A 21,619-nucleotide genomic window follows, 5' to 3' on the forward strand; every position below is an offset into this window, starting at 1 on the left:
ATACATAGATAGATAGAGTGAGGGAGATAGATAGATAGATAGATAGATAGATAGATAGATAGATAGATGGCGATAGATAGATAGATAGATAGATAGATAGATAGATAGATAGATAGATAGATAGATAGATAGATAGATAGATAGATAGATAGATAGATAGATAGATAGACAGACAGATTGAGGGCGATAGATAGATAGATAGATAGATAGATAGATAGATAGATAGATAGATAGATAGATAGATAGATAGATAGATAGATAGATAGATAGAGTGAGGGCGATAGATAGATAGATAGATAGATAGATAGATAGATAGATAGATAGATAGATAGATAGATAGATAGATAGATAGAGTAATTATGTGGCGTATAATTATGTGGCACTGAGTGGTATTTGGAGTGTATGTTGCGTTGAGCGCAGTGTAAAAATGTAGCATATAATTATGTGGCACTGAGTGGTATTTGGAGTGCATGTTGCATTGAGCGCAGTGTAATTATGTGGCGTGTAATTATGTGTCACTGAGTGGTATTTGTATGTTGCGTTGAGCGCAGTGTAATAAAGTAGCATATAATTATGTGGCACTGAGTGGTGTTGTCTGGAGTGTATGTTGTATTCAGTAGAGTGTAATTATGTGGAGTGTATTTATGTGGCATTGAGTGGTATTGTTTGGAGTGTATGTTGCATTGAGTGCAGTGTAATTATATATCATATAATTATGTGGCACTGAGTGATATTATGTGGAGTGTGTGTTGCATTCAGTAGACTGTAATTATGTGGCTGAGTTGTATTTGGAGTGTATGTTGCATTTAGTGCAGTGTAATTATGTGGCATGTAATTATGTGGCACTGAGTGGTATTTGGAGTGCATGTTGCATTGAGTGCAGTGTAATTATGTGGCATGTAATTATGTGGTACTGAGTGGTATTTGGAGTGTATGTTGCATTGAGTGCAGCGTGATTATGTGGCGTATAATGATGTGGCACTGAGTGGTATTTGGAGTGTATGTTGCATTGAGTGCAGTGTAATTATCTGGTGTGTAATTATGTGGCACTGATTGGTATTGTTTGGAGTGTATGTTGCATTGAGTGGAGAGTAATTATGTAGCATATAATTATGTGGCACTGAGTGGTATTGTGTGGAGTGTGTGTTGCATTCAGTAGAGTGTAATTATGTGGCATGTAATTATGTGGTACTGAGTGGTATTTGCAGTGTATGTTGTATTGCGTGCAGTGTAATTATGTGGCATTTAATTATGTGGCACTGAGTTGTATTTGGAGTGTAAGTTGCATTGAGTGCAGTGTAATTATGTGGTGCTTAATTATGTGGCACTGAGTGGTATTTGGAGTGTATGTTGCATTGAGTGCAGTGTAATTATGTGGCGTGTAACTATGTGGTACTGAGTGGTATTTGAGTGTAAGTTGCATTGAGTGCAGTGTAATTATGTGACGTGTAACTATGTGGCACTGAGTGGTATTCGGAGTGTATGTTGCATTGAGTGCAGTGTAATTATGTGGCGTGTAATTCTGTGGGACTGAGTTGTATTTGGAGTGTATGTTGTGTTGAGCGCAGTGTAAATATGTAGCATATAATTATGTGGCACTGAGTGGTATTTGGTGTGTATATTGCATTGAGTGCAGTGTAATTATATGGCGCGTAATTATGTGGCACTGAGTGGTATTTGGAGTGTATGTTGCTTAGAGAGCAGTTTAATTATGTACCATATAATTATGTGACACTGAGTGGTATTATGAGGAGTTTATGTTGTATTCAGTAGAGTGTAATTGTGTGACGTGTAATTATGTGGCATTGAGTGGTATTGTTTGGAGGGTATGTTGCATTGTAATTGTGGAGCATATAATTATGTGGCACTGAGTGGTATTGTGTGGAGTGTATGTTGTGTTCAGTAGAGTGTAACTATGTAGCATATAAATATGTGGCACTGAGTGGTATTGTGTGGAGTGTGTGTTGCATTGAGTGCAGTGTAATTATGTGGCGTGTAATTATGTGGCACTGACTGGTATTTGGAGTGTATGTTGCATGGAGTGCAGTGTAATTAAGTGGCGTGCAATTATGTGGCACTGAGTGGTATTTGGAGTGTATGTTACGTTGAGTGCCGTGTAATTATGTGGAATATAATTATGTGGCACTGATTGGTATTGTGTGGAGTGTATGTTGTATTCAGTAGATTGTAATTGTGTGACGTGTAGTTATGTGGCACTGAGTGGTATTTTTTGGAGTGTATGTTGCATTGAGTGCAGTGTAATTATGTGGCGTGCAACTGTGTGGCACTGAGTGGTATTTGGAGTGTACGTTGCATGGAGTGCAGTGTAATTAAGTGGCGTGCAATTATGTGGCACTGAGTGGTATTTTGAGTGTATGTTACGTTGAGTGCAGTGTAATTATGTGGAATATAATTATGTGGCACTGAGTGGTATTGTGTGGAGTGTATGTTGTATTCAGTAGATTGTAATTGTGTGGCGTGTAGTTATGTGGCACTGAGTGGTATTTTTTGGAGTGTATGTTGCATTGAGGGCAGTGTAATTATGTAGCATATAACTATGTATCACTGAGTTGTATTGTGTGGAGTGTATGTTGTATTCAGTAGATTGTAATTGTGTGGCGTGTAGTTATGTGGCACTGAGTGGTATTTTTTGTAGTGTATGTTGCATTGAGTGCAGTGTAATTATGTGGCATGTAATTATGTGGCACTGAGTGGTATTTGGAGTTTATGTTGTCTTGAGCGCAGTGTAATTATGTGGCGTGTAATTATGTGGCACTGAGTGGTATTTGGAGTGTATGTTGCGTTGAGTGCAGAGTAATTATGTGGCGTGTAATTATGTGGCACTGAGTGGTATTTGGAGTGTATGTTGCTTTGAGGGTGCCGAGTGTGTGAGAGTGCAGAGTGTGTGAGGGTGCAGTGTGTGTGGCCTAAAGTAGTGTGAGGGCACAATGTGCGTAGCCTAACCTAGTGTGAAAGCGCAGTGTGCGTGGCCTAAAGTAGTGTGAGGGTGCAGTGTGTGTGGCCTAAAGTTGTGTGAAGGCGCAGTGTGTGTAGCCTAAAGTAGTGTGAGGGTGCAGAGTGTGTGAGGGTGCAGAGTGTGTGAGGGTGCAGAGTATGTGAGCATGCAGAGTGTGAGGGTGTAGAGTGTGAGGGCGCAGTGTGCGTGGCCTAAAGTAGTGTGAGGGCGCAGTGTGAGTGGCCTAAAGTAGTGTGAGGGTGAAGTTTGCGTGGCCTAAAGTAGTGTGGGGCACAGTGTGCGTGGCCTAAAGTAGTGTAAGGGCACAGTGTGCATGGCCTAAAGTAGTGTGAGGGCGCAGTGTGCATGGCCTAAAGTAGTGTGAGGGTGCAGTATGCATGGCCTAAAGTAGTGTGAGGGTGCAGTGTGTGTGGCCTAAAGTAGTGTGAGGGTGCAGTGTGTGAGGGTGCAGTGTGTGTGAGGGTGCAGTGAGTGAGGGTGCAGAGTTTGTGAGGGTGCAGAGTGTGTGAGGGTGCAGAGTGTGAGGGTGCAGAGTGTGAGGGTGCAGTGTGTGAGGGTGCAGTGTGTGAGGGCGCAGTGTGTGTGGCTAAAATAGTGTGAGGGTGCAGTGTGTGTGGCCTAAAGTAGTGTGAGGGCGCAGTGTGCATGGCCTAAATTAGTGTGAGGGTGCAGTGTGCGTGGCCTAATGTAATGTGAGGGTGCAGTGTGTTTGGCCTAAAGTAGTGTGAGGGCACAGTGTGTGTGGCCTAAAGTAGTGTGAGGGCACAGTGTGTGTGGCCTAAAGTAGTGTGAGGGTGCAGTGTGTGTGGCCTAAAGTAGTGTGAGGGTGCAGTGTGTGTGAGGGTGCTGAGTGTGTGAGGGTGCAGAGTGTGTGAGGGTGCTGAGTGTGTGAGGGTGCAGTGTGTGAGGGTACAGTGTGTGAGGGTGCAGTGTGTGAGGGCGCAGTGTGTGGGGCCTAAAGTAGGGTGAGGGTGGAGTGTGTGTGGCCTAAAGTAGTGTGAGGATGCGGTGTGCATGTCCTAAAGCAGTGTGAGGGCACAGTGTGCGTGGCTTAAAGTAGTGTGAGGGCAGTGTGTGTGTGGCCTAAAGTAGTGTGAGGGTGCAGTGTGTGTGGCCTAAAGTAGTGTGAGGGCTCAGTGTGCCTGGCCTAAAGTAGTGTGAGGGCACAGTGTGTGAGTGCGCAGTGTGTGAGTGCGCAGTGTGTCTAAGTGTCAGTATAATGTGCATGGTGCTCATGTAAATCACTCCAGTGCCTTCAGGTACACGAGTGAGGGCGCAGGACATGGCTGAAGCAGGGAGCTGAGTAAAACAGAGCACGGAAAAGGACGTGGTGGGTTAAAAAAAAACATGGCGGCAAGCCGGTCAGGGGCTAGTGGGTTAACACAACGAATGCTCCTGACCCTGAAATGGGTTCAACTCTTGGCGTTGCCTCAGGTCAAAAGCAGCTGGGGTGTTGTCTGTAAACAACAAGCTCTGGCATTGCACAGAGGGGGCAGGGGAGCGGACTCATTCGTAGTGTAAACCAGCATGAGTGCGGAGAGAGACTCACAGGCTGCCAAATGGTGTGCGATGTGCATGCGACTGCACATGCACTGTAGGCAATATGCCTGGAAAAGCCTTTGGGAGCATTTTTAAACCCCTTGGGCACGGCCGCGATTCTGTGCCTGTGCGGCCGTTTTAAAGAGTGGATGGGTTTATGACGGCCCCCAGCCGTCATCAGCACACGAGCACTGTGATGCATGACGGCTGGGGCCGTCATCCGCATGGAAGGGGTTAAAGCCCCTACTTAATATCTCGCCAAGCATCGCTAACACAATAGCTTAGGCGAGACCTAAAAAGGACTATCTGAGGGTTGAAAGAGGCCTGTCTAAGTGACTTTATGTAGCCAGTCAGTACATCTCCCCACCAGATTAATGGAGACTGTGCCACCATTAACAATCAATTCACCATCAGCAGTCAGGATCCATGAAATCACAGGAACCAGGCAGGATGACACTGCAGGGATGATTGGAGTCTGCCCATTGCCAAAGAGTGAACAATTTGATTAAAGGTTTTGATCCCCTTGTCCATTTCACCTATCCAAACACAACTCTATTTGGTGGAGAAAGTCCTAAGTAGTGTGTGTCCCTCTCGAGCAGATGGGCGCTGAGACAGATTGTAAACAAACACCCTGGCTGCCCAACCTATACAATTGATTATCACAAACACAGAGTAAGTCCTCATCAATCACCATAATGCTAACACAGCATTACTAGCCAACTCTGTTTCCAATGCTTCTCTTCACACACCCACAAGAAAGTCCAATGTGGTCCCCTCATCAATAACTTCACTTCTTCCCAAGTCCACCTCAGTGTTAAGATACACTCTTATAATGACACTCCCACTCTCCTCCATAATTCAGGTGAATGAAAGAGGAATCTAACAAATAGCCGTTCAGGTGCCCTTGCTAAAGCAGTGGTCCAGCGCTAGCCTTTCATAGGCTAGACTGTTTACCTGATTGTAGTGCTTATCAAAAGTACCTAACCTAGTACTGTCTGACATGCAAGCAATGTTGTTTCAACAGTTTTGCATACTCTAGTAGTTGCATTCAGTCTCAAACAACCTCCTTTGTATTCCCATGAAAATTGATTTTGACAAAAACTTCAAATTATTGACGCTCCTTCTCTTCCAAATGAACCTCTCCTTACTTTCCACCCCCTGCATGACTCCTCTCTCTTACCACAACTTTCTCTAAGTCACAAGCATGTTACCTTAATCAGTATTATTATATTTCTACAAATTTCCCACACCTCATTTCAAAGATTGTAACTTCCCCTTTAAAGGTCACACCCTGCAACATAACAATACCAAACTTCCTGTAGCTCATCTATTAACACTATTTGCATGAATCCACATACTCCCTGAATAAAGATCACTCATAACTTCTTTTAATTTAATCTACCACATGGAAACTAGAGTAAATGCATGGAATGGTTTTCTTAAGAGCACAAGACTACTCCCAATTAACAACATTAACTACTGAAAAAATACACAAACCTTGGGATCTAGTGCCCGGCATATAGTGCTTCAATGCCTCGTAGTGGTAGTAAGCACTGCATAAATACAATTACAATCCATACTAATATAATAAAGAGAGAGCCCAAACCTTCTGAGGCGGGTAATCTCAGGAACCACAGCACCAATCACAACACCCAATACAGCATTGGAAAAGGCAGTTGCAGCAGAAGGACATAGGCTATGCAGATGCCCACCATATACATTTAAAAGGTAAAAGAACCGGGCCAGCAAAGTAGTCCCTTGTGGGCGTGTCTGCGTTGTGCTGTGGGCATGTCCTGGGTGGCGTGACAAATGCTGGGGGCGTGTGGTATGTTCCGCCCTTCATGCCATGTCTCATATCGTGTGCTAATCCCAACCTGCTCCATTTAAATACCCCTGCACCCCATAATCATAACCCACACTTACTCCTTAAAATACCCCAACACCCTTAAACACTAACCCATCTTAACCCTGTAAATGTACCCAGTAACCCACATCTCAAACCTATCCCTAAACCCTAAAAATACCCCTGTGCCACAAAACCCAAACCTAGCTCCGAACCCTATAAATATCCCTGTATCTCAAAACCCAAACTTACCCCTGAACCCTAAAAATAACCCTGTACCCCAAAACCCAAACCTAGCCCTGAACCCTAAAATACCCCTGTACCCCAAAACCCAAACCTAGCCCTGAACCCTAAAAATACCCCTGTACCCCAAAACCCAAACTAGCCCTGAACCCTTAAAATACCCCTGTACCCAAAAACTCAAACCTACCCCTGAACCCTAAAAATACCCCTATACCCCAAGACCCAAACCTAGCCCTGAACCCTAAAAATACCCCTGTACCCCACAACCATACCTATACCCATAAACCCTTAAGACTACCCCTGTACCCCATAACCCAAAACTATATCTGAACCCTTAAAATACCCAAACACCTCAAAACATATACCTCAGTACCCCAAAACATATATCCCTATACCCATACTTATCTTATCCAAACATTAAAAAAAACATGCTTTTACCATTCATGTATTTACAACGAATTTCGTTGTAAATGTATGAGTGGTAAAAGCATATCAAATGTAATTCCATGCGTTATAATGGCATTGCGGAGTCATGGTACTTTCGTAATGAAAGTATGCGGAGTGATGGTATGCGGAAAGAAAGTTGCGGAATAATGGGTGTGTACCCTCCCCCGGTAAGTACATTGGTGGCACGACGGCCCACATCTCCAGCAACATACTCATATTTTTTCACCACCCATTTGAAAAATGCACAGGTCTCTCTCATTGATGGCCAGCACTGACATTCACTTTTAGACACACCTTCCGCCACAAGTTCTAGAATTGCGAACTTTAGAGCTGGGGAGCTACGTTCGAATCTCAGCCTCAGCTCAACATCCTGTGATTCCAGGCAAATCGCTTTGTCTCCCCGTGCCTACCACAAATGAATGTGTTCTTCTTTAATGTAAACTGTGCTCATGCCATGTTGTCGAGTTCGCGCTATATAATATTGCAAGGAAAAATAAAGGAGGAAAACTCGAGTTCACACACTACTGAACGTGCACTCTTAAGTGCATCAGCAGTGCACTGTGAATCGGAGCGTTTCACAGGCCTGTCACAGATAAGAAATGCTATCAAAACGAAATCCTACAAAACAATATACTACTGGCTGGCAGCATTTCATACCCGGACAACGTCGGGACGGGCTGCTAGTACAATATATAACGCTCTTGGTCCACACTAATATTATAACACTTAGGGGTCGGGCAGTCAAATGCATTACATAAAGGTCTAATAAAGGTCTCATAAGAGTTCTCTTATATTGCTCAACCCTCCTTAACTCACATAACATAAAACTGCTAAGGTTCATTCATGCCCATCATGGAGTACTGTACCAGTGCATAGAAATACACCACCCATCATGAAGGGAGCAGGCATGGAATAACTGAAGAGATCACTCACATGCGGCTGGCCGAGTTAGGAATTTAAATTAGTCTACCACTTCAGGTCCCCACTAGCTACATGCTGTGACAGCTTCATGACATCTCACAGTGACAATCAGATATGGGATGATACTATCAAAGTCCACTGCAGCAGACCACACCAGCATTTCTCTCTCTAATCTATTTCTGCTCAGGACCACAAACTTTACACAAAATATCTCAGAATGGACAACTCAGCGCAGTAGTCAGTTAATTGGATGATGACCATAAGAAATACCACAGAGGGACCTGCAGAGCTGTTCATAGCTGCCAGTCTACTGAAAACCATAATTTGCAATCCCCTCTTTCACACTCCTTCATCCATAATGCACGGCTAGGTGCTGCTTTCCAGAACACAATAATTGCACCTTAGTGGTCATCGCACATGACATGGAATCGCTTCCCATACATATAGGATCAAAACAAAAACAACACACTTACAAACATGCACCCTGCAGGTATAGCATGATACCCATGTAGGCCCACATTGGGGAAGTAAAAGCTCTATAAATGGTGCAATACAATACAATAAAATGTGCGATTCTTTCAAAATCACAAATAGCACCCACTAACACAACAGAAGCCATAGTTTCTAAACGTAACACTACCCACCGAAACAAGTCGTACATAGATATGTGGTTCCAGTGTGAGAACCATCAAAGGAAAAAGAAAACCTAAACCAAAATAGGAAAAGCAGTATTTAGTAAATTTGAAGATTCAATGTTAATTAATCACATAGAGTCTGAAAACAATCCATGATTCATAATTTATTATAGGCAATCAAAAAAGTTCCACAATTTTAAGGAGGACCAAAAAACACACACAGTGCCCCGGGAAGGGAAGGGGTGGTGGTGGGAATAGTGTAGGTTCAGGGGAGGATAAGTGACATAACACTAGACAAGTCAACAATGAGACTAAAAGCCTGATTTAGGTCTTGACGGGACTGGTGCGCCGTTGCCTTTTCAGCAGTCTTCCCGCCAACCGCCTTTGCGGTCCGCCCGCTCAATTTAGATGCAGTTAGACCCCCATTGACCGCGTCACATTCACAGCATCCTTACAGTAGCTCCAGCATCCTAAATCCCTTTCATCAGGACCACATTTTAGGACTCCATTGTAACACAGATAATGTTTCTGCAACCATTGAAGGATTGGGTTTCCTGTGAAGGTAACTGTTCTTGAAGACCTTACTGGTCCCCCTGACAAGCTCTCTGCCAGTGTTGATTGTTCCAAGTGCTTCTAACCGCAGTTACACTTACCTAAGTTTTCTATGAAAAGGATTCTAAGAGTCTAATTGCTAGGATTTATTATTGCTTGTAAAATCTATATCTCTGGAACCACCCGGTGTATCTTTTTCATTCTAGTGTCTGAATTCTTATAATATAAACTGGTGTTAGATTTCTTGAATGTTGTGTCGATTTCTTCTTAAATTGGTTTTGTGCTGTTTAAATTCTTAACACTTGTTGCATAAGCCTTGCTGCTCAGTGCCACATTTGATTGAGCCAAGGGTTTGACAGAAAAAACTCAAGGGCCCTAAAGGGGTTGGTAATTGTATTACAAGTTGAGGTTGCAGTACCCAACCATATAATGCACCCCAATTCCTCATATTGGTGCCTAGCGATGGGATCTAGAACTTGTGTTTAACAGTAACATACAGTTACTAAAGTTAAGGCCTCTAGAAATCTGCATAGTTACCCATAACAGTCAGCTTGGGTGGCTCTGAACACAGCCAGAGATCTATAAAAGAGAACATGGTAACCCTGAACTTGGAGGAGAGGGCCATAGCTATGGCTGAGAAAAAGCTGTCCCTAGAAGAAAAGAGGGCCAGATTGGGCTTGGAGCCCAGAGACGATGGTGGCAGCAGATCTGAATGTGCTGATGGGAGTGCCTGCTGGTTTAAGGGTACCGAAAGCAGTTGTCCCTAGTTATGTTTCAGGGGCTGAAATTGACAAACAGCTGTCTACATATAAGAGAACTCCGAATGCTCTGGGCTGGTTCTTCAAATGTGACTCTGCTCAATAGACCTTTGATAGTATCCTGAGAGGAAAAGGGGTTAACAACAATTCAAATCTTAATGTACAGTGTGATCTTTAAGACCACACAATAAAAGTCTCCATCAGTAACTTGAAGTTAAAGTGTTTATTACAAACTCAAAGACAGACAAATATAAATCAATCTAAAAAATATATTATTAAAGGAAGACGGAAGTGGCACAAAATATTGGTCCTTGACAGCAAAGTGCATATAAGGCTCTCAGTTGCAGCTATGCAAAATATAAGGAAAAGGATTTGATGACAAGATAAATAACAATGCAACTCCATGGAATGATATAAAAAATCTGAATAGATTATACAAAAAATTTTTTTGGAAAGATCAAAAATTCAAACCAGGAGCAGTTCTGGACAAGGCTTCTTTTTTGCACCAAAAAAATCTAATAATCAAGCATTTTGGAAATAATAAATGGTATATCCGGACCTTCTCAAACCATAAATGGCGCTTGTGTAACAGAGTCGGACTGGGTACACTACTTGAGAAGTATCTTTAAGAAAGATACAGGTGGTAAAATTAAAAATAGTTATATTGGTTTGGAATCAAAGTCGCCAGATACACCTAAGGAACAGTGTAAAAGTAAGGCCTCCCAAATAATGCCGGATCACCAGGTAGCTGACAGGATAATGAAAATAATAAAATCAGGTCGAAGGGACGGGGCCCCGGGGCCTAATGGAATATCACAGGCCATCTTCTCTGGGACCACGAATACTGGGCGAGCCCGTTGTCAGGTCTGTTCCTGGAGGCAAAATTAACAAATAACCTGCCAATGAGTTGGAAAGGTGCTATAATTAACACAGTATTCAAGGGCGGAGACAGATCGGATCCTGTAAATTATAGGCTCACAGCTTTAATGGACGTAGAAGCAAATTACTACGCTTCTCTAATCCTGGAAGATCTAGTAGAATGGTCTACTAAAAATAAGATGATTCCTATGAATCTAACCGGATTTCGCAAGGGGTTCAGTACAACAACTAACATACTTGCTTTGACCATGATTGCAGAAAGGTGTAATCGTTTGAATGTAAAATTACAGCTCTGTTTTATTGGCTTTAAAGCAGCTTTTGACAGCATAGAGTGCTGATTATTGTGGTGTAAATTGAAGAAAATGGGTCTCCCAGAGGTCCTACTGCGTGCCATTATTCAATTGTATACGGGAACATGGATACAAATAAAAATTGCAAATGGTACGAGAATTTCAAGGAAAATCTACACTGCAATAGGGCTAAAGCAAGGCTGGGTATTAGCCCCCCACTTATTTAATCTTTTTATGGCAGATCTTTCAATAAAACTAAATGAGATAAATGCACATCCCCCTCGTCTAGGTCCATTGCCGATAACGCATCTTTGTTACGCTGATGATATAGTCCTACTCAGCCAAACACGAGTTGGCTTACAAAGATCACTAAATGAGCTTGCTTCCTTTGCGAAGGTCAACGCCTTGGAAATCAACATAAAGAAAACAAAGACGATGACTATTGCAAAGCGGGCAGGGCGCAAATTCCCTGTCAGGCTGGGAGAAATAACACTAGGGGTAGTTAATAACTACAAATATCTATGTCTGTACATTGATGATCCTTTAAATTTCAAAAAACCTAAACAATATTTCGAAGCAAAATGGAATGGTCTAATATACACATTTACATTTTGTGCCCTCTCAAAAAAGTTAAAGTGTCCATCTTTAAAGCCCTTACTAGATGTAATGGCCGCCAAATTGATGCCGACAGTGGAGTACGCAAGCGTCGTTTTACACGGAACAGATGCTGAACTGTTGGATGAGATTCAAGTAAGAGCACTCAAAAGGGTCTTTAAGATACCGCAGAATGCGTCACCAGCACAGGTGAGGTTGTAATTTGGCCTTATTCATCAACGGATTAGAACAAATTATGCATATGTCAAGAGTTGGTATAAAATCTGTTGAGTCGAGCAAACGTTTTACATGATGCCTTGTGGCGAGTCCAGGAAGAAGATCAACATTCCATATATGGCACGTTTTTGAAATCGGCCATGGAAGAAACAAAGTCTAAAGAACTTTGGGCACAGTCCCCTCCTTTCCCGTTTTTCGTAAAGTGGTAAATAAAATGGTGAAAATACATGCATTAATAGAGGATAAAAATACATTTGCAAAGAGGTCGCACGCTTTGATGGTAATACAGTCTTATACCAAATTACATCCGGCAGAATATTTGAGTACAACATACTCATACTATTTAAAAAGGAAATTCATGGCCACCAGGTTTGGGTTATTACCAAGTTTAGAGGATCAGCCCATGTGGAGATACAATGGGCCTACTTCGTGTACACTATGTGGCACCGAGAAGCAAGACCTTATTCATCTTATTTGTATATGCCCTGGCTTAAGGCAGATCAGTGTGTGGCTTTTGAAAAAGATATTTATTGAGAGGGGCATTAGGTCTTGTAGAACCACAATAATCAAGGGCTTAAACGCAATGGATCCCCGTCTAAATTGTAAGATTATGAAATTTTTGATACAATATGACAAAATAATAATGAAAAAGGATATCAAAATCACCATGCCATTGATGGGGTAGTGTTTGGCATATATTAATATGAACTGTTCGTAGAGACAGCATCATTGACTACAATAGTAGCAATGGAAGCCCTGCTTTTTGGTAAATATATATTGGGTTAGATACATTGCTTTTTTCGATTAGATAGATTTTAAAAAGAATTGTTTTCGTTTTTAGTCAAAAAGTCATTAACATTGTATATTTTTGTAGGAAATCACTTTAATATAATCTGTTGAAAGCTTTTGCAAAATTTTAAGGAAAAGAGAATATCAATTTTTTCGATATTGTATGGTTTTTATTAACTGAAACAATAAAGATTTAATTTCATTTCGAATGGTGTCAATCCTTCTCCCAAACATGAAAAGGATTTGCACCATCTACTAAACTATATACTAAACTAAGGATAGTGAAACCCTATTGAACCAAAAAGCAAAAAAGTTGTCGGCATCAAAACCTTTCTAGATGTTCTATGATTAAGAAGTAATAAATAGCATAAAGCCACACAATCAGAGATGACAAGACAAGTCTGTACCTCCAAGCCTAAAGGGAATCTGACCAAACCCAAGGGGGGTTAACTGATTAAAATGCACAAAGCACATTTAAGAAATATGACCTCATACACATCATAATATGTTTCCAGTTCCCAGAAAAGGACTTGATGCCTTGAACACTTCTCCCATATTCCAGTTTTCACTTCCACTGCATCCTTGGTTCCTCCCATCGTCTGATAGTACCAACTGGTAACACTCCCTTCATTCTTCATCAAAATTATTTGGCCTGGCCAGCTCATTCTCACCTCACTGTATCTGAAATACAATGTGCTTCTTTGGTCTGCACCTGCAGAGGAGAAAACATGCAGAAAAACAACCTTCACATTAATATTAAATGTCTCACTTGTAAGATTAACTACCACAATCAAGCTAACTTAACAGTTTTCCTTAAATGCATTTTAGTTCTACAACCTACATATAATCCAATAAATTTAATCTTTAATAAAGGAATCAAGCTCTTTTGTACTGTTCTCTTATATGATTTAGGCCCAGATCTCTGTAATGGGGTGAATGTATGACATTATTATGCATTCTGTCCATCAACTGTTGTTTTTGCAGTACTCTTATATGTGGCACAATAAATCAATACATGTATTATTAAGCAAAAACAACAACTAGTCACAATTTATACAGAAAGCATTCAACACATATATCATTCATTCTCACTAATCCTTGATGAATGCACTGCATTAAATGCATTTTAGTGTACCATTTTATAATCTAAACCTATAGAAGATTAGTATCAGCAATCCAGATGTTTTCTGAACGGATTTTATTTTAATATATACATACATATATATCAAAACACACAGTAGATGCACTTGATATAGCTTTGGTGCGCCATATCTCATTAATATTATTCCGTTTCATGAGGACATGGGAAAAGGTAAAACAAAGAAGGATGGAGCCAAAACTATACTACTCCAATCCCCCCTCTGATGGCGATCGAGCCATCACAGATTAGAATTAGATCATTATCACATTAGACCAATCAAAAACCTAGTGGTCTTGAGCATCTTTCTTCTAGACTCCTCTAGACGCTTCATATCATCATAATATCGGCTCTGATTTTCTTCTACCGCCACAGCTGCTCTCTTTCTTTTCATTTCATGTACTTCCTGTCTAACTTGTGCATGCTGACATTCCTTAAAGATCAGGAATAGGAATATCGCACAATGGGCGATTATCAAAAGAGGTTTCAAAATAGCACACATAATTCCTCTTTGCAAGCTTCCAAACCATTGACCTACCAAAGCAAATCTATTTCCAATAGCTTCCTAAGCACCTGTCACTAGTAACTCTTTCAAATCCTCCATCAACCAAGATATATTTTTAATATATTTCTCCAGGTCCTTACTTTCCTCTGGAATAAAAGTTCAGCATTGCTGAACTTTCAATATTCAATAGGCTCCACTCTCTTTTGCCAGCAATAGATCTAGTGCAAGGCAGTTCTGCATTTCATAGACCTTAACCCAATCATATCAGTATTTACAAGTGCTAAGGAATTTGCGGTGCTGGTAGCAAATTTGTCCACTATTTTAGACAGCTTTCTAGAGTTAATATTTTTTAGAACTACTCCCACAGACAGGATTATGGCACCAAAACTATCTCCTACTACTTCTGCTGCACTAACACCCCGTTTAGTTGCGGATTTCTCTTCCAATACAGGATCATTAAAATGCTTCACATGATAAATCTTGGGGAATACTATGCCAAGAAAACAGGTTCATGCCATCCATGTGGCAATTGAAAATATACATTTTTTCCTTAAATAAAATAGACTCCAGGAATCACAGGATCCTGTCCTTCCAGGAAACAAGGATTTTTCCTTCTTGCTTCAAAGTATGTTCACATTCATTCTTCCCTAGAAACAATGTATTTATATTACTCTGAACAACCTGAATACACAACTTTCCTTTGTGTTTCCAATCTAAAACTAAGGTGGGAAATTTCCTTTTTCCTTATGTTCAATTTCTTCGCTACTCCACTTGTAAATTTTAAGATTCTGATCCGTTTCAGTTTGAGACTTCAGGTCTCTCCATCTATCCTCCACCAAATTCAAAAATTTATTTTCCACATGTGACATCAAACAAGTCAAATTATGTCTATATGCATACAACATATATAATGACTTAAGGGGAACAAAATAAAAATTTTTATTTAAATGTTTGATGAGGGGAACTTGTGGGAGAGCTACATCATAATTTGAAAAATAATTTGGAAACTACCTTCTCCATAAAATATACTTAATAGACGACTTCAAAAATACCACATGTCAGAGGGAGATATTGATAAGTAATTCCCTCTGAAGCAGATGCAGCTGTACCACCATAGCAACTTCTAGCATTCATTGTATCTATGTACTCAAAATGCAATCTAAAATAAACATTCAAGGTATAATCCCCTCTTAATGCATCTGTATGTAATGTCACCCCCCCCCCACAGCTGCATGTTACTATTAGAGGAATTTGATGTGGTATTGGCAACAGTAGACATATATTCCACTGAGCTGTCTGTGGCTGATTATAACCATATACGCACTAAAACCAATACTACAACCAAAGCCATTAGTGTGCATACTATGATGTATCTACACCTACTAGTATTAAGATCGGCTTCCATTACTTCACTGGAATCTAAACCTTTGATGGAACACAGTAGCTGCAGAGACGTCTCTGTTGGTTTCTATGTGTGCAAACAGCAAAACCAATTTTCAAATGATATGCAATAAAACATATACAGAAACCTTCATGAGTCTTCTTTAGCCCTACGCTCTGTTCTTCAAAAAGACAACCTTCTGCTCCTTTGCTTCCCTTGAGTCTCGGTACTCTTCTTTTTTCCCTACACAGTCTAGAAAATGTATTTAATAATTAACGGTTCTAATCCACTCACTATCAGTCCCAATATGAAATGCTTTAGTTCATCAACCAGCACAGGAAATTTGTTTGCATCAAAAAAAGGGAAATGCAGGCGCATCTAAGATAAGATGTCTCAAGGGACTCCGTTTTGTAAACAAAGGAAGTTCAAAGGTAAGATCAAACTGAAAATCAAGTTCCTGAAGTTTCAATTGAACTTTCACAGTGATCCCAAAATTCCAAGAACTTGTCTCTCCTGCCATTTGAAAGATAGTATGTCCATTTAGGGGATGCATACTTTACTTCCAACAGGGCGCTCTTCACTCAGGTCTGAACCCTCTATATCCTCTGGGATTTCTGGGAGATCACTTTCTGCATGCAGGACCAGTCTACCTCTCTCTTGCCTTCCCGGCTAACATTCTTCTGCTGCCCCTCGCGGTTCTCTAGCATTAGGCCCTTCGTCAGGGTCACAATCTATCTCTGTTACAACCACTGGATAAGCCTCGTCTTCACCAGTTTCATCATTCAACTCTCCAGAACATTCCTCAAGCTGATCAAGTTCTATTTCAGTTTCTGACAGTCTCCCTACAACTTAACTAACCTGCTCCCATGTTCTCTTGACCCTCACTGGCTCTTCTGGGAGAGGTGCTGTTATTTCATCAAGGAGACATGGAGCTCTGCGAGTATAGGACGTATGGTCCCAACTAGGGAGACCTTCACACTTCACAACAGGTGTAGTTACTAGTATGACTTGGTATGACCCACGCCAACGAGGCGCCAAGCACAACTTCCATAAGTTCTTCTTCATCACCACCCAGTCTCCAGGATTCAGGCAGTGGCTTTGCTCCTGGTGTGGTGGGGCTGTAGCAGCTTCAACCTGATGAGACACAGAATGCACCACGTCAGCCAATCCTTTGCTGTAATCTAGCATCAGATCATCAGTAATATTCACAAGTGCATTTGCAGACACAGCTGGCAATCTCATTGTCCTTTCCATGATCACCTCATGAGGAAACAGTCCCGTCCTACGATTGTGTGTGCTGCGCAGACTCATCCACACCAACTACAAATCATCTGACCATTTCAACGATGTAGAAGCACCCACTTTTGGCAAGTCTTAATCTCAGCGTCCTGTTGACTTGCTCCAGCTGACCTGGAGCCTCAGGTTGGTAACTACGATGCAGTCTCTGGACTAACCTGCAAGCCAGCACACAACATCCTCTGTACTTCGTTAATGAAGTGTGTGGCTCAATCCAATTCCAAAGAAGCTGGGAAGTCGAACCTTAGTACAATCTCCATAAGCAACAATTGCGAGACTATGATTCCTTCTTGTGGGCTATGCCTCAAGCCATTGTGAAAAGATGCACACAATAGCTAACACATATCTCAACCTGTTGCACAGAGGTATCTCAATGAAGTCCATCTGCATCCTATTGAAAGGACCACCTGACCTCCCTATGTGGCTCAATGTCACTGCAGTCATTTTCCCTACAATGTTCTGTTGGCACACAACACATCTCTGACCTAAACCTTCCTCCATCAACCTGAACCTGGGATTAAACCTTGTTTGGTGAAACAATCTAACCATAGCATCCCTCCCTGAGTCAGACCATGGTAATATCTAGCCATTGGCGGCAACAAACTATATGGCAACACAGGTCTGCCATTTCCTGAAATCCATATTTCATCCTTATCTCTTTTAACACAACCTGCATTTACCCAGCTCTGCTGTTCTGCTTCTGGCACTTCTTCCTGAAACCTCTAAAATTGCTCCCAAGTATCAGCTGCTGTGAACAAAATGTAAGTGGTCTCATCTGTTCCTTCATTTACATATGCTCCATTAAATGTACAAGCATTGCAAGCACTGTACCTTGCAACTTTGTCAGTATATCTGTTGCTGACTGTCACATAGTCATCTCCCTTGTAATGTGCTGAACATTCCACAACCACAACTTGTGCAGGTAACTGCATAGCCTCTAACAGTTTTCTCACCTGCTCTCTGCTACATATGGGAGATCCTGATGACATCATAGATCTCCCCTGGGTCCATAGCTGTCCCAAGTCGTACACTACACCACAAGCCGTACTGGCTATCTGTAAATATAGTAACCTGTAATCAATGTGAAATGAGGCATGCGTGGGTAAGTGCAATCAATTTAGCCAATTATGCGGAGAATACACTTAAACAAAGCAGCTTCCGCTACTCCTGAAACAGCACAGACTGCATAAACAGCTCTTAAATTTCCTTTGTGATCTCGTAAACGCGAGCCATCAACAAACAATACATAATCAGACTCAGGTAGTCATTCATCTTGTATATCTGGTCTCGACTTGGTGCATAGTTCAGTGACATTGAGACAGTCATGCTCCACTTCACCATCATCATTGTCATTCTCAGAAAGGGGTAGCAAGGTTGCAGGATTCAAGACAAAACACCTCTTCAGGGACACGTTCTCAGCCGAGAGTATGATTTGCTCATACCGGGTCAGGCAACTGTGAGATGCTGTGTCCTCGTTCGACATAATGAGGAACATACACAGCCAAGGGATGACTCATTACTATGCTTTAGCACCTTTCGATGTTGACACTTGTTGCTGCCACCACTTTAAGACAGCAGGCAATGCTGCAGCCACTGGATCTAAAGTGACTGAGAAATAGGCAACAGGTCTTCGAGCTCCCCATTGATTTGAGTAATACTGAAAGAGCAAAGTAACCTTTTTGAATGCAGAAAAGTAAAAACGCTTTATTGTAATCAGGCATTCCTAGTGCCGGGCGCGGGAGAGAATTTTGTAGTATCCTGTCCGTGTTAATGTTATGCCATTTTCACCTCCTGCTCAGCCAGAGTGTTTGTGCTGTGTGCTGCATGGAATGTTGGATTGATGATGCGCTTCGGAATGTTGGGTGCCTGAGAGGTGAAGTGTGACAGTTGGAGAATGGGCTGAGCAACAGGCAGGCTTCTCCTGGTGGGGCTGCTTCACTACAGCTACTCTACTTGTAACCTACTACAATAAATCTACTAAATCTACATCCTACCTGCGTGGACCTCATTACTACATTATTTTTGCGACGAGTTGGTGACTACCAACGTGTTACAACCATATTAAAGGGACCTGCCCAAAAAAAGAGGACCTGAAGATGGAGCAAACTACAAAGCCTACATATGCTGCCAACCCAAAGTACAGGAGGAGGAATCCACAGGACAGAAAAAAAAGAAAAAGAAAATACATGGGAGTTCTTCACAGAACAACAAAGACGCCCACAACAAAGTAATATGTTCTCCAGCCAATACTCAAGATGTCAACAATAAATAAAAATGAAATTCAACACAGCCCCACCAGTGTCTTCCTATCAGATAGCGCCAACCTAAGCGTGCTGCATTCCTTAACATTACTATGGACTTTAGATGTACCACTGCAATCTGTAGTATGATCTCTACAACTTTCTGACAGTTGTTTATCTCTTCATGATTTTCTAACGGTGGTGTGAAAAGGTTTCATGGAAGGTCTGTCTGTGTATTACTTTGAGCGCACATTGAAAGTTTTCTGTGTCTTACTGGGAACTTTGTGGCTGGGGCTGTGGACTGTGCTCCCTACATTGTGTGATCCTCTGCAAAATCTACTTTATTTCCAGAGGGATGTTACAAGAAGTGGCTGCAGTGTCTGGTCATGTCGTGTTTCTGAGGTGGGGACTGTCTTCGCTCTAAACCCTCTGTACTTCCAATTTCTCTGCCAATCGAAAGGAAAACAGGCAGCACTATCGCCAGGTTGCCGACGGAGAAGGCGAAGTGAACTTCCATATCTCAGGATTCTCACAGCATGGTATGCCATTCAGGTGAGGCACCAACCTGCTTGAGTCCACTGCCACCTATTCCATGTTGTCAGCTCTAGAACTCTGGTACACCCCAGAAACATTAAAAAACTTGCTTTGCCTGACCTGTGGTGTACTTTGTAAGTGCATTTTGTGACTGTGGTTCTTGGTTCTCTCTTCAGGCTCACACAATTCTGCATCGACATGCTTTATGTGGTTGCCTCCACCTGATGCTATTCAACGTTTGCCTTCTTTTATTAGCTGAGAGTGCACAAGGTAGTTTTGAAGACATAAGCTTTTTCACTTACGAACGTTTGCTGTGTGTAATGTTAATTTGATTCCTGTTGTAAGCCTATTGTGTGCTAGGCTGTTTTTACAGCACTGTATCTATATTTTTGGTTTTCATGCTATGGGATTTGTTCGTACTATACATAATGCTCCTGGACATTGGGTACTCAGTTTTTATTCTTTCCATGTTCTTTTCCCATGGTTACATTCTACATTTTATTCTTCCCTACATTAGGGATGACGATGGGTATCAGCCCCATTTGGTTACTTTACATCTGTCTCAATGGGTGATAGCCCCATTTTCTCTAAGTACTTTTGCCTACAAGGCCTACTTGCGGTTTCTACCCTCACACAAGGTGTGTCTGTTTGGGGTCATTACCATTCACATTAGCTTACGCCCTTATGTCCCGGGGTAGGTCATGGGTTTTCGTCCCATCCTCTTATACATGGTTACCCTCACACCGGGTGTGTCTGTTTGGGGCCAGACCCATTCACATTAGCTTATGACCTTATGTCAGAGATAGGTTATGGGTTTTAGTACCATCTTCTAGGACTAGTCGTTCACTGTTACCCTCACACAGGGTGTGTCTTATTGGGTTAATTCTCATTGTCTACATTTTCTATCCTCGTTTGGAGTATAGTTTATTTTGTGTCTACACTAAGACTTTGTTGTTAGATATACCTTACGTTATGTTTACATTATTATTTTGTCTATTTGAAAATGGGGGAGGATGAGTTATACTCAGTGTATTTCATTCTCATCTTCTATGTTTTCTCTCCTGTCCAGTTCTCCTTGTGAAGTTACATATTCTTTTCATCCTTGGTATCTGGACTATATTGGTTGTTAATCTTCCTTGTCCCCAGCCTTTCCCTGATTGTAGTGTCATTCTATTTCTTCCTGGTTCAGGAGGAGATCCGTCCTTCTTTTCTTTGTGTATTTGTGTGTAAGGCTGGTGTTTAGGTCCTGTCATGCCTTGTCCTTCCTTCCTTGCTTGCCCGCCTGGCCAGTGGGTGTGTTTAGGGGTAGTCTTTGGTGCATCTATGTATTTCTGCTAACTTGTTATTTCCTATGCATTTTTACTGTTTTCTTCCCTTTCTAATTTCATTGTTGGAGAGGATGGGTTATTTCAATGTGTGTCACTTACCCATTGCTTCTTCTTAGTTTTCCTCCACCTATCTCTTCGCTCTTTCCTATCTGTCCTTTTCTTATCATTTATTCTGTTGCTTCTGTGTTATTCTCTGCTATTCCTTTATTGGGTTCTTATTGTTATTTCTCTTTCAGGTATTGGACCATTGCTCCTGTTGTATAAGGAAGGGGGATATGTAGTATCCTGTCCATGTTAATGTTATGCCATTTTAACCTCCTGCTCAGCCAGGGTGTTTGTGCTGTGTGCTGCATGGAATGTTGGATTAATGATGCGCTTTGGAATGTTGGGTGCCTCAGAGGTGAAGTGTGACAGTTGGAGAATGGGCCGAGCAGCAGGCGGGCTGCTCTTGATGGGGCTGCTTCACTATAACTACTCTACGTGTAACCTACTA

The 21,619-nt window shown here is 41.7% G+C and overlaps 1 long non-coding RNA gene across 1 annotated transcript in view; it reads left to right on the forward strand.

Moving 5' to 3' along the window:
• The window catches only part of LOC147683188 (uncharacterized), a 107,236-nt gene extending 87,165 nt beyond the window's left edge, over positions 1–20,071 (forward strand). The window contains exons 3-4 of the long non-coding RNA XR_015301026.1: positions 19,616–19,816; positions 19,975–20,071. This is a non-coding gene — a long non-coding RNA (uncharacterized LOC147683188). The remainder of the gene's footprint in view (positions 1–19,615; positions 19,817–19,974) is intronic.
• The last annotated feature ends 1,548 nt before the right edge of the window (positions 20,072–21,619 follow it).

Source organism: Lissotriton vulgaris, chromosome 11 (assembly GCF_964263255.1).
Source record: "Lissotriton vulgaris chromosome 11, aLisVul1.2, whole genome shotgun sequence".
Classification (NCBI taxonomy): Eukaryota; Metazoa; Chordata; class Amphibia; order Caudata; family Salamandridae; genus Lissotriton; species Lissotriton vulgaris.